Source organism: Rhinatrema bivittatum, chromosome 1 (genome assembly GCF_901001135.1).
Source record: "Rhinatrema bivittatum chromosome 1, aRhiBiv1.1, whole genome shotgun sequence".
Classification (NCBI taxonomy): Eukaryota; Metazoa; Chordata; class Amphibia; order Gymnophiona; family Rhinatrematidae; genus Rhinatrema; species Rhinatrema bivittatum.
This window is the reverse complement of record NC_042615.1, coordinates 548,204,612-548,216,500: the sequence shown is the minus strand read 5'-3', so window position 1 is coordinate 548,216,500 and position 11,889 is coordinate 548,204,612. Positions and strand designations below refer to the sequence as shown.

Genomic DNA, 11,889 nt, shown 5'->3' with positions numbered 1-11,889 from the left:
CTTATCGCCCCCATAGCACCAATAGAAAAGGTAGTGTTAAATCCGGCGCTATAATATCCGAAACATTATTGCCCACAGCGGCACTGCCACCTCATTACCCTTATCCCCGTCCAAACTCCTCCCTAACTCCACCCATTTCCCAGATTTTAATTTTACCATCACGATGCAGTAGTTATCACATGTGTTAGGGCATTATCGCTTGCGGTAACATCCTAATGCATGCAATAATGGCACATCGCATTTTAAAGAATGACCCCCTAAGTTAATAAGCAAAAATCCATTCCTCTTGCCAGCTCATAAAATGACATTTGCACCAGGAGATATTTTGCAAACCAATTAGCATTGCTCCCTCCTGCATCCAACTGTAGGCTCTCATTTTCCTCCTTTCTGAAGATATGCAAAGCAGTGTGTGCGAAAGGGTCTCAGATCATCAAGACAAGGTGAGTACGAATCATAACAATATTATAATTTAACATATTGGGTTTTGCTCCAGGCACTGGCCTGCTAGATTACCACAGTAGAGCATAAAATGTTCCTTTGCAAATGACACAAAGCATAATTACAAACATTTGTGCTTGCCCACATTCTTCAACCCTCTTTTCTAAATGTAATAGGACAAAAAAAAAAAAAAAAACAAACCAGGAAAAATGATGTAATCTCTCTCAACTTTAATTTATATTTTCTGAAAGAGCATATTATGTGTACCTTCTTTGCCTACCCTCAGCATCTAATAAAGACTAAGTAACTAGCAACTGGTCTGTGTGCATGGCCCTGGAAGACGCTATCCATAATAAGAATATAGGAGTTGCAGAAAACTGCTACTTATATTCAATAAAGCCTAATGTAAATAGGCTTACTCATAATTGTAAAGACTACCCTACTACCTAGTAAAAAGATTCTCAAAAGAAAAAAAAGTCAACCCAGAGACTTTTGTTAATGGTATTTTTTCTCATTTGACAACCATTATTGATAATCCTGATAAAGTAGTAGAATCCTGGAATAATAGTATTTTAACCTGCCTTGACTCCATAGCCCCAAAACGACTTGTTACTGTCTCTCAAATACCCCCTGGTTTACCGCACATTTACAAAATATGAAAATAATCCTCCACCGCCTAGAAAGAAGTTGGAACAAAAACCCTCTCCCTGAATGTAAAACTGAATACTTTTACACATCTGTGTAAATACAAAAGGGAAATTGCACCCAAAAAAATAATCTTATTTTGCCCACAAAATCCAAAATGCTAATGGGAACTTAAATATCTTATTTACCATTGTGAAATCTCTTACCTCTGCATGCTCTGAACACCACAACATATCACAGATGACTTCTGCAATGACATTGCTCAACATTTCAAGATAAAATATTAAAAATTTCATCTGAATTTATTCATTTACCAGTTCCACACATTAACCTCAAACTGGTTACTTGCTCTTGGTCTGAATTTACTACTGTAGACTGTCTCACTGTTATGAAAATTCTTTCAAAATCAAAGATTTCTAATAGTCCATTTAATCCTTGTGCAGGACAACTAATAAGATATTATAGAACATATTTCACCAATTATAACACAAATAGTCAAGTCATCACTCAAAGCTGGTTTATTTCCATCTGCCCCCAGGCTTCTATTTTACCCATTGCTAAAATGAAAACAATTGATCCTCTTAAACTACCACCCAATAGTCTCTTCCAACCTTAGCAAAAATTATTGAATCTGTAGTATTTCATCAATCATCAACATACATTGAAGACAATCTTTTCCATCCAAATCAGCATGGCTTTCGCAAAGGACACAGTACAGAATCTCTTCTATCTCTGATACTACTATATGCAGTTTTGACAATCTTTCTTGATATTTCTGGTGCGTTTGATACTCTACTCTAAGTCATATCATCCTTTTTTCATCCCTTCAACATATCGGCATTGATGGCACAATATTACAATGGTTTAAATCCTATGAAATCGCCTTTAACAAGTTAACTTGAATGGACACCACTCTAAAATGGTACTATACAAATTCTGGTATCCCTCAAGGATCCTCTTTTATCTGCCATTCTCTTTAATATTTACCCGATTCCTTTTTTCATTTATTAGCTGGTCTAGGTCTAAATTTCAAAATATACGCAGACATCATTCAGTTTATAGTTCCTTACAAAACCTCCTGGACAAATACCTTCTCATTAATCCAGCTATACCTTAAAACTATTAACACATGGTTATCACATAGAAGCATTTGATTTTAGATGGTTAAGACAGAAATGGTTTACCTATCTACTATTCCTAACTCTTCTTGCAGTACACCTTCAGAATTTGTATATGAAACCCATACCATTCCAATTGCAAATCATGCCCGTAATCTCGAAATGGTTATTGATTCTAAACTCTCCATGTCCAATAATATTTCCACAATAGTAAAAAAAAAAAAAAAAAAAAAAAAAAAATCATCTTTACACAAAATACATGTTAAAGAAAACTAAAACCCTTATTCCCAACAGACTTTCGCACAGTTCATTAATCATTGAACTTAACCAGACTCTACTACTGTAATTTCCTTTTTCTAGATCTCCTCGATATTGTACTCCATCCACTACAATTAGTCCAGAATACTGCTGCTCATCTCATTACTAACACAAATCACAGAGACCATATTACTCCCATCCTCCAAACTCTACACTGGCTCCAATAAAACAAAGTATTCATTTCAAAGTGTTGTCAATCATCCATAATCTGATTTACAAACCTTCCTCTATATGGCTCTGTTCCACCCTAAGATTATACCAACCATCACGACAATTATGTTCACAAGATAAATGTCTCCTAGAAATTCTGCAAACTTGACTTAATTAGAAAACGTACATTTTCAGTAGCGGGTCCCATCTTATGGAACTTACTTCCTAACTCTCTCCGTTTAATATCAAATATAACTGAATTTTAAAAAAGCCCTAAAAACCTAATGTTCCTCCATCTACTCCACATCTACAAAATTGTGAAGTCCCTAAAATAAAATCCCTCATTTTACCATGCCTTTTAAATTTAACTCATTTTATTGCTTTTACTGTTCTGTTTGCTTGATTTTTAAAGCTTACTTTGTGTACACTTTTGCTTAAATTATTGCTATTTTAATGTATTTTTCCTTTTTTTTTTATTGTAAACCACTTAGACCTCATGAATATTTGTACAGGCAGTATAAAAAACAACGTAAATAAATAAAAATACATAAAATACTTGTCCACCAATGCTCCCTCCATGGACTGAATAGGTGTGGGGAAGTTATTTTTCATGTGAGCAACAATTTTTTTAAATCAACAATATTTGAGCACCAGTATTAATTAGCATTATGTTTCTGTATATAGCACAAAGAAAAATATATGTGAACGACCATGTAAAACCTGCGAGTGATGCTCCGAAATGTATGAATTGCTCACACGCTCAGCTTAAAGGGAACCATGCTGTCCACTAGTCTTGTTCTAAAAAATAAGTTTGTTCTTTTAACATGAAAGTATAAAACATTGTCTTTTTTTTTTTATTTGCTTGATATACATCCAGTAACAAGTTAGTACAACAGAAAATCTTTTCCATATACACAAAGTGTTATCTGGGAAACCTCACTTTCCGTCCCCCATTCATCTTCACCTTAAAAAAAAAAGGTTCCTGCAGGTCAAATGCCCATGGTCTTCAAAACTGAACACAGTACGCTAGATGGGGGTTCTGACCAGGGAGCTTTAAACTCTCTCTCTCTTCTTACTAGTGAAATCAGTTCATGCACCCAATAATTTATTTGCTTTACCAACTAATTTGTCACACTGACTGGCTACATTGAGATTACTGCAGTTCATAATTCCCAGGTCTCTCTTTTGTTTGCCAACTACTAGTTATGTTTCTAATTATGTTATGTTATATTATCCAAGTTGTTCACTCCCTTGTTCATTGTAAGACATATGTTGTCATTGCTTTCTACTTGTTATAATGTAAACCGGAGTGGTAAGTAATTCTGTTACCTGAACTTCAGTATAAAAAAAGTTATAAATAAATAAATAAAATAAATACTTATACCTTACCTCCAAAAGTGTATTTGGCCCTTGGATTTCAATAGCTGAACTAGTACTGGCTCATCAAGTGGAGACCTGAACTGGCATGCTTCTGACTGAGAGCAGAAGCATGCCATGTATGATGTGGCTTGGCCAAAATCCTTTTTATTCACCAGAAGCACAAGATAAACAGCAGCATTCAAGCAATAGTAGAAAACCTTCTCCATTAGCTAGAACTTGATTGAAATATCTAGTCTAGGAGATTTTCCAGTTTTGAGAGAATAGACTGCCTTGATTAACTTTTGGAACTGGAAATTAATGCAGTGATCTGAATTAATGTGAGTAAAGGTTGTCTGGTCCTGTGAAAATACCATTATTTATAAAACATATTGCAATGACATCTGATGGATCTGATGGAGGTTGTTGGACATTGCCAGTAAGGTGATTAATTGAAGAGCAGGTTTTCCTGCTGGAATTAAATACATATTTTCTAAGCTTTATATCAATTTTTCTTGACTCCTTTTGTCAAGGTGAACAAGAAATGCTGCAACAGCATTATGAATTTTCTAGGATGGGGATGCTAATTGACGATGCATGGCCAATATCTTACATTCATCATCCCTTTCTACAATATAGAAACTTCCTATGGCTTTTCAAGTTATCTGTTGCAGTCTTAACAAATCACAGATTAACAAAGAGCAGTATTGCGAACCTGTACGTACTGAATGTCAAAAATCACAAAAGGTATCGCCAAATATTCTTTGCAGTATGCTATTCACCATTAGCCAAACAAATGATATGAAGTAAATTTTTTTATGGAGAAACGGGACTGCATCAGTAAGCCTTTGTCGACGTGCTCAGTAAATCTCACCGAGCCGCCCGGTCTTTTCAATCATTTGCAGCCCGTGAAGAATAATTTTACTGAAATTCTACACCTTCCGGTGTTCAACACCAGAAAGTTCGAATAAATATTTGTATCAATGGTATTGTATGCCCTTTCAAAAAATCTTATGGTAATTGAAAAATGACTTATTAGTTTCAATAAAGTTGACTCGACAGTGGCCGTGTTTCGCAGCCACTCGGCTGCTTCATCAGGAGTCAAAAGATATCACAGCAAGAGTATATAAAGAAAAACAAAAGTATTTCACAACCTGTTCAAACAAATTTGCTGAAAGAAAGTCCCTTCCCATGCAAAAAAATTTGTGCTTGGCTGCACATTTTACTTTTTGAATCGCGCGCGAATACCTAATAGGGCCATCAACATGCATTTGCATGTTGAGGGTGCTATTGGGTTTGGCGGGTTAGACGCGCGTTTCCGCCCCTTACTGAATAAGGGGTAAGGGAAAACGCGCATCCCAGAGCAGGCGAACAGTGCGCTCTGTCGGAGTGCACTGTACTGTATCGGCCTGCTATTTAGAGGCCAATTGTGGGCATAAATCATTCTATGTGCACTAAGCATATCTTCTGCATAAATTTGTGTGTTTGTGCACTTTTTTTTAAACTCCTGATGCATTAGCATACATTAGTTTACCCACCAATAACCATATAAGTCCAACTGGCAAATCTATGAACACCACCCCAAGAACCAAGTGGACATCAATTCAAAGTCAGGAAGGATATATCTAGAGACCTTCAAATAATGGAGTGAAACAAGTGCTCAGCTATGAACCAGCTGCTGCCCTCAACTTTAAAGAACATCAATGGAACGGAATGAAGCTGTTGATTTAACATGTCTGTTCTCATTAGTTAATGCTACATGAAACATGACTTTCATGTAGCATTCAAAACGCAAACATTTCAAAATGGAGGGATTTGGGTTGCTGGTGTTTGAGCCGAGGGGAGTTTGTCCTAAATAGCATGCTGGTTTCGTTTTCTAAAGTATAAGTTTTGGATTACATTTTATAGATTTTATTGTTCTTGTCTAATGCTTTTTTCTTTGTTGATATTTTTCAGTAACAAATTGTAACTGCCCCTGAAGAAGATGCAAAACAGTGGGAGGCCGATGCAATAAAGTGCGGGCACATTCATCTCTCTTGGGCACCCGATGCAATAGGTAAATAAGTTGCTGTGCTAAAACGAATGCGCTAGGGATAAATTGTGCATCCTTAGCACGTCCTTGGCATCGGGCACCCAGGAGAGGTGGCTGTCTGCATGTTACAAAATGGATACAATTTATGAGTGTCCCTTTTATCCTGTGGTAGCGAATTTACTGGCCTTGAGCATGATTATTGCACGTGTTTATTATACGGCCAGAAATTTTATTTTTTCCCCATCAAGTCTTTTTATTTTTTCAGGATACTGGTTTCTGTGGTACTCCTACTTGTATACGATACTAAGTAGGAGGAACCACAGTATTTTTTGTCTTTTAAAGTAGACTCCTTGATGCATGGCAAGACTGTGCACCTGCTCTGGAGCAAATGGAAAATTTGATGGATTAGAAAGTGCCTTGGGCGCACGGCAATTTTTTACATCGTAGGGTAATAGCTAATAGCTTCATCTACATGGCATTTAAATGTGATGAGTGCTATTAGCTATGCCTTTGTCTGGATGCATGTTTTGGAGGCGTTGATCATCTTACTGCATCAGGGGTTAGGGATACATCCAAAACACACATCCAAATGCTCATTAACCTGTGGGCTAGGCCAGCCACACTTCACTGCATCGACCTGACAACGTGTCAGACAGGGGAATAGACACAAAAAGGACTCGGACAATTAAGATAAGTTAAATATTTAAGAAGCTTTAGGATAATCAAGTACACCTTTATTATTTAAGTGTCATCAAAAAATGTTTGTTTCAGACCTATAATTAAAATGTAGCAAGTGAAGGATAAATGCCTTGATGTTCCCATTTCTCATAAACGTGGAATATAGCTGAGCATTTCGTTTATCACTGTTATATGAAGGTCTCTAGATATATCCTTCCTCACTTTAAATTGATGTCTACTTGGTTCTTGGGGTGTTGTACCATCAGTTTACTGTATTGAGAGTTAAATTCTTTTTTTTAGCTCCTGCATTAACTGTATGCTCAATTTCAGTACGGTTTTAATGCACAGCTATTAACATTGGCTTCTTAGAGCTAAAGGGCTTGTTGCTTCACTGCTTTTCTATTTAGTCTTTATCCTAGGCTTCCTCTCTTTTAGCCCGATTTTAAAATTTGAATATTTTCACAATCTGGGGAGGAGAAGTTTAACACCATGCCCTACTCCCTCCCCCTCTTTTTAAAAATCTCCTTCCCAGAGTTTGATTGTCAAATCTTTTAATGCAGATGTGTTACATACATCTGTGAGATATGTGTATGGACATCAGCAAAACAGTGCCCCAGTTACCTCAATTTATACTAAAAGTATGTAATCAGAGAAGACAGTTCAACGGTCCATGAAACTAACATCCAGCAGAATTGGAACAAATCATAGAAAGTACTTTTTCACTTAGCGCACAATCAAGCTGTGGAATCTGTTGCCAGAGGATGTGATCAAAGTGACTAGCATAGCGGGGTTTAAAAGAGGTTTGGACAAGTTCCTGCAGGAAAAGCCCATAACACGTTATTAGCCAGTCAGACAAAAGAAAGCTAGTGCTATCCCTGGGAGTGAGTAACTGAAGTTAGATCTACTTTATGGAATCTGCCAGGTACTTGTGACCTGGATTGGCCTCTGTCACAGACAGGATGCTGGGCTCCACGAACCTTAGTCTGATGCAGCATGACAATTCTGTCAGAAAGAAAAAAAAAAACCTTCATGTGTAAGATATCAAAATAAGAATGGTGAAATGTATACTTAGCAGTTAATTCCCTTTCTTTTAGTCCTAGCAGACCAAAATCATACATGTGGGATTTTGTCCCCCGACCAGCAGATGCAGGCAGAAAAAAATAAAAGCCCCAAACAATATTTGGCTTCTCTCTCCATAAAAGGGTCTGATGCTGCCTCAGCATATTCTGCCGAAGCAAAACGATTATCAGAAGCCATGGTTATAGTTTTGTTTACCCAATTACCATTATGACAAAAACAGACCATTGCTAATGTCTCTGATATTAACCCCAGCCTGAATTCAGATTTCAAGCTGGCAATCAGGACTGCTGCTATCAGTGTGGGCAACGTCGTACTTATCATTGATTCTCAGAGTGTAAGGTTCCCCTAGAACTACAGCAAGAATAATTTTAGTAATGCAACCAAAAAAGTCAGGGACTGAGGATGGCATCTCCTCTCCTCTCCCTGGGCGGAGTTTCTCTGCTGGGAGAAAGGACCTGTTTTTGCTAAAATTTCTGTAAGTATGTCTATATGAATCTGTAGATAAGTGTGTGTCTATATATCTATCTATATATCTATCTCCACACACACAAGTCCACTCACCCCATTCTTTTTAGACCACTGTTCCCTTTGCGGGGTGGGTCCTGGACTGGTCTTCTAGGATTAAAAGGAAAGTAAATTAATGTGCAAGTATATGTTTCACTTTACTCTTTGCCCTGCAGACCAGGCCATACATGTGGGATATACCACAGCAGTTTCTATCCTGGGTGGAGTTACTTGGACCTGCTTCCAGGACTCTCATATTAGATGCTGCCTTTTTTCTCATAAAGGAATTAGCCTCTAACATTCTGTTAATGTATATAGATAGGCTCTTGTAGCTGCCTTACAGATTTCTTCTAGGGTCCCGTGTCTGTCCGGTGCAGAGGATGCTGCCCAATCCTTTGCTACGTGCACTTTTAGGCTCCTGGAGCTTCGCTTTGCCTTCGATACGTATGCTGCTGCAATTGCTTCCTTAATCCATTACACAAATTGTTGCCTTTGGGGGTCAGTCTCCTTCCAAAGGCCCCTGCAGCCAGATACAAAGATCTTTCTGAGTTTCTGAACTCATTTGTGGCTTCCAGATATCCAAGGAGTCTTATGTTTGTTTGTCTATCTAGTGCCCTGAGCTCCTACCTCTTACCTTAGTCTTCCACTTTCATAAGCTCTTCAGGGTCCCTTCTAAGTGACATATCCTCCCCTACTGTTGAAAATGAAAGAGGCCATATATGGGCACATTGAGCCCTTTTTTTCTGTAGGATTGCCTAAGGATGCCCTGGGGATGGACTTTCCCCAACATGTCTCCAAGGTGTTACCCTACAATGCTTAAAAAGCAAGCAATAGCAGCTCCCTTCCTAATAGGCCGATTCCGTAAAGTGCGCTCGGCCATGCACTCTGTTTAACACTGGTTTGGCTGCATGTTTTTGAGGGGCATCTATTATACTGTAAGGGATTTAGTGCCTGGAAAACGCGCAGCCAAACCCCATGAAAACTAATAGCGCTCATCACACGCAAATGCATGTTGATGAGGCTATTAGTCAGTCACTTGAGATTCAGAAAGTAAAATGTGTGGCCAATCCGCCAGCCCGGAGAAGTGTACAGAAAAGACTCCATTTCTGTACACCCTCTGACAATATCCTAGCAATATTAAGTCAGAAGAACCAAAAACAAAAAAAAAAATTTTTTTTAATGTGTGGGCTGGTCTGGTTAAAGGAGAACCGATGCTCAATTTTACCAGCGTCTATTTTCCTAACTGATCACCCCTCCACTAAGATTCCCGGATAGCCACTGGGAAAGTTTGCACATTAACTATCACCATGGGATCTACCCAGAGATTTGATTAAAGGACATCTACCTACAAAGAAAATCATACATATACCTTCATTTATGTGTACATTTGCACTTTTGGACAATGGATTTTAATATTACCAATCAGTAAGCTCTTATTTTAAACACCAAGACCATAATTCTATCTATTCATTAAAGCCTCTCACTTCATGAGAAGCGCTTACAGTATTCCACACACTGGGAGCATCATAACATAATCTGGGCCACAAGCGAGAGCTAACCCCCATAAGAAGGATCCCCTCAGGTATTAAGAGTTAAGCATGGGATGGAATTTGCTAGCCGGAGAAGCCCTTGAAGATAAATTAAATTAGTTTGTGCGCCCTTGGGATAAAAACCCAGCTAATCCCATCCCATGCTCAATATATATGTAACCCTTAGCTGGGTTAACCTGGAAATCTACAGTTACCGGGCCTTTTAGTACACTTTGCCTATTTTCCTAGGAGTCTGCTTCCACCAGGACATCCAGGACTCTTTGCTTGTTCTCCTGGGTGTCTGCCTCTACTAGGACAGTCAGGGCTCTTTGCCTGTATTCCTGGAAGGCCAGTATGCAACAGCTGCTGCTGAAAACCACTATAGGAACAAGCCCCTGAGTATCCCCCTCCAGGGCTTGAATCTTTGATGTAGGGATTCAGACTTCAAAGTCCCATGGGAAACAACCAGTCAAATCGGCTACACATGTGATGGAGGCAACCAAACCCTTTTATGGAACATGAAGTCATATCTTGGCTATTTTGTCTCTGCCCTCCATCTTCTAGCCAGGGGAAAAATCCCACATCTATGGACTAATCTGCAGGATGAGAGGAAGAAAAAGATGGGTATGGGGGAGCTTGCAAATACTCCCATTTTAAAAAGATGCATGCAGCTTCAGTTTATAATGCATATTCTTTAAGGTTTATGTAAACATCTATTTGGAGTACAGGAAAACCAGAGATTCAATTGCCTTCATGATGCAGATCAGTGGCACAGGAATCCAAATTTAGATTCCCTATCCAATGAGAACAGCCTGGCTAAACTGCAGAGACAGTGCACTCAAGTCCAGGAAGGGAAGGAAAGCATGCAGGAGGTAGCACCTACCTGGTAAGAGGTGCCCCCTCTAGCCCTCAGGCTAATATGTACCTCTGTGAGTTCATGGAACATCACCTGGAGTGAGGAAAATTGGAATTTAGGAGGAGAAAAAAGTCACAAGATTGCCAGAAAAGACTAGAAAGAATCCTAGTGTTCAATACCTGTTATCAACATCATCACTCTTGGGTGCAAAGTTTTATAGTATTCTAAGCCAGAGATGCACTGCCTTGGGTGAATTTAAGAGTTACGTGCAAAAAAGTACCTCATATCATAGCAATTTTCAAAAGTCTGTTTATGTTCCTAAAACCCTTTGAAAATTCAGTGAAATTTCAAAGGCATTAAATGCATAAAAATAGCAATTATCAAAAATCCATTTACACGAGTAAATCCTTTTAAAAATTACCTTCAATGTCACAAGATTTAAAGGAGTTTAACGATTAGCAATATAAGTCTAAACAAAAACTATTTCAAAACAGTGGAACTAGGGAACTGCACTGTGGCATGGCAGCACTCTACTCCTAACCTTGCAAATAGCTTGATTTACCAGAGGGAAAGTTCTCTAGCAGTGAGGTGCTAATAAAATGATTATGTTAAATTAGTAAGAATCTTAATATAAAACATACCTGAATTAGCATAATGAAAAACTTCAATTGGCAAAGAGGTCCATTCACTTTCAAAATAACTTTGGGCAAAGGGGGGGGGGGGGGGGAGCCAGGGAATAGCAGGAACTCTCGCTCTCTCCTTCCAAACTGCTCTTCTTAAATTGAAAATAAAAAAGTTTATTAAAAAAAAACAAAAAACAGACAGAGGGACGACTAGCGATTACCAGAAAATGAGAATAAAAGGGTAATTTTTAATGCGAGTGGCAACCCTACCTGGGTATTTTATTTATGACGTGACCCAGTTAACTCCACAGTATGCTGGAGGCAATGCTTCTGCCAGCTACTTGACACATCTCACTCCTGGTGGTCTGTAAACAAACTAGTTGGATCACAGCTGCAATGCAGTGTTAAAAAAAAAAAAAAAAAGTATTTGCCCTTTCTGGATTATTATATACCTTCTCTTTTAAAAACAAAAAAAAAGGGAGAGTTATTTGAGGGAAGATGAATGCTTTAACTTTTGATTCCACAGCTATTAAGTTGCAGAGTATCTGCAGGCCGTGGTCTT

The 11,889-nt window shown here is 38.3% G+C and overlaps 1 protein-coding gene across 13 annotated transcripts in view; it reads right to left on the bottom strand.

The window, feature by feature from the left end:
- Positions 1-11,889, bottom strand: part of GCNT1 (glucosaminyl (N-acetyl) transferase 1) — a 211,208-nt gene that overhangs the window by 159,932 nt on the left and 39,387 nt on the right. For 2 of the 13 annotated variants that reach the window (XM_029616304.1, XM_029616319.1), the window contains exon 2: positions 10,732-10,797. The exons of 7 other annotated variants lie outside the window; for them this stretch is intronic. The gene's annotated coding sequence lies outside the window, so the exon portion shown is untranslated. Of the gene's footprint in view, positions 1-1,289; positions 1,312-3,389; positions 3,626-7,712; positions 7,734-8,376; positions 8,398-10,731; positions 10,798-11,889 lie in introns of those variants that run through there. 4 more of the 13 variants (XM_029616327.1, XM_029616313.1, XM_029616342.1 and 1 more) reach the window with 4 other exon arrangements.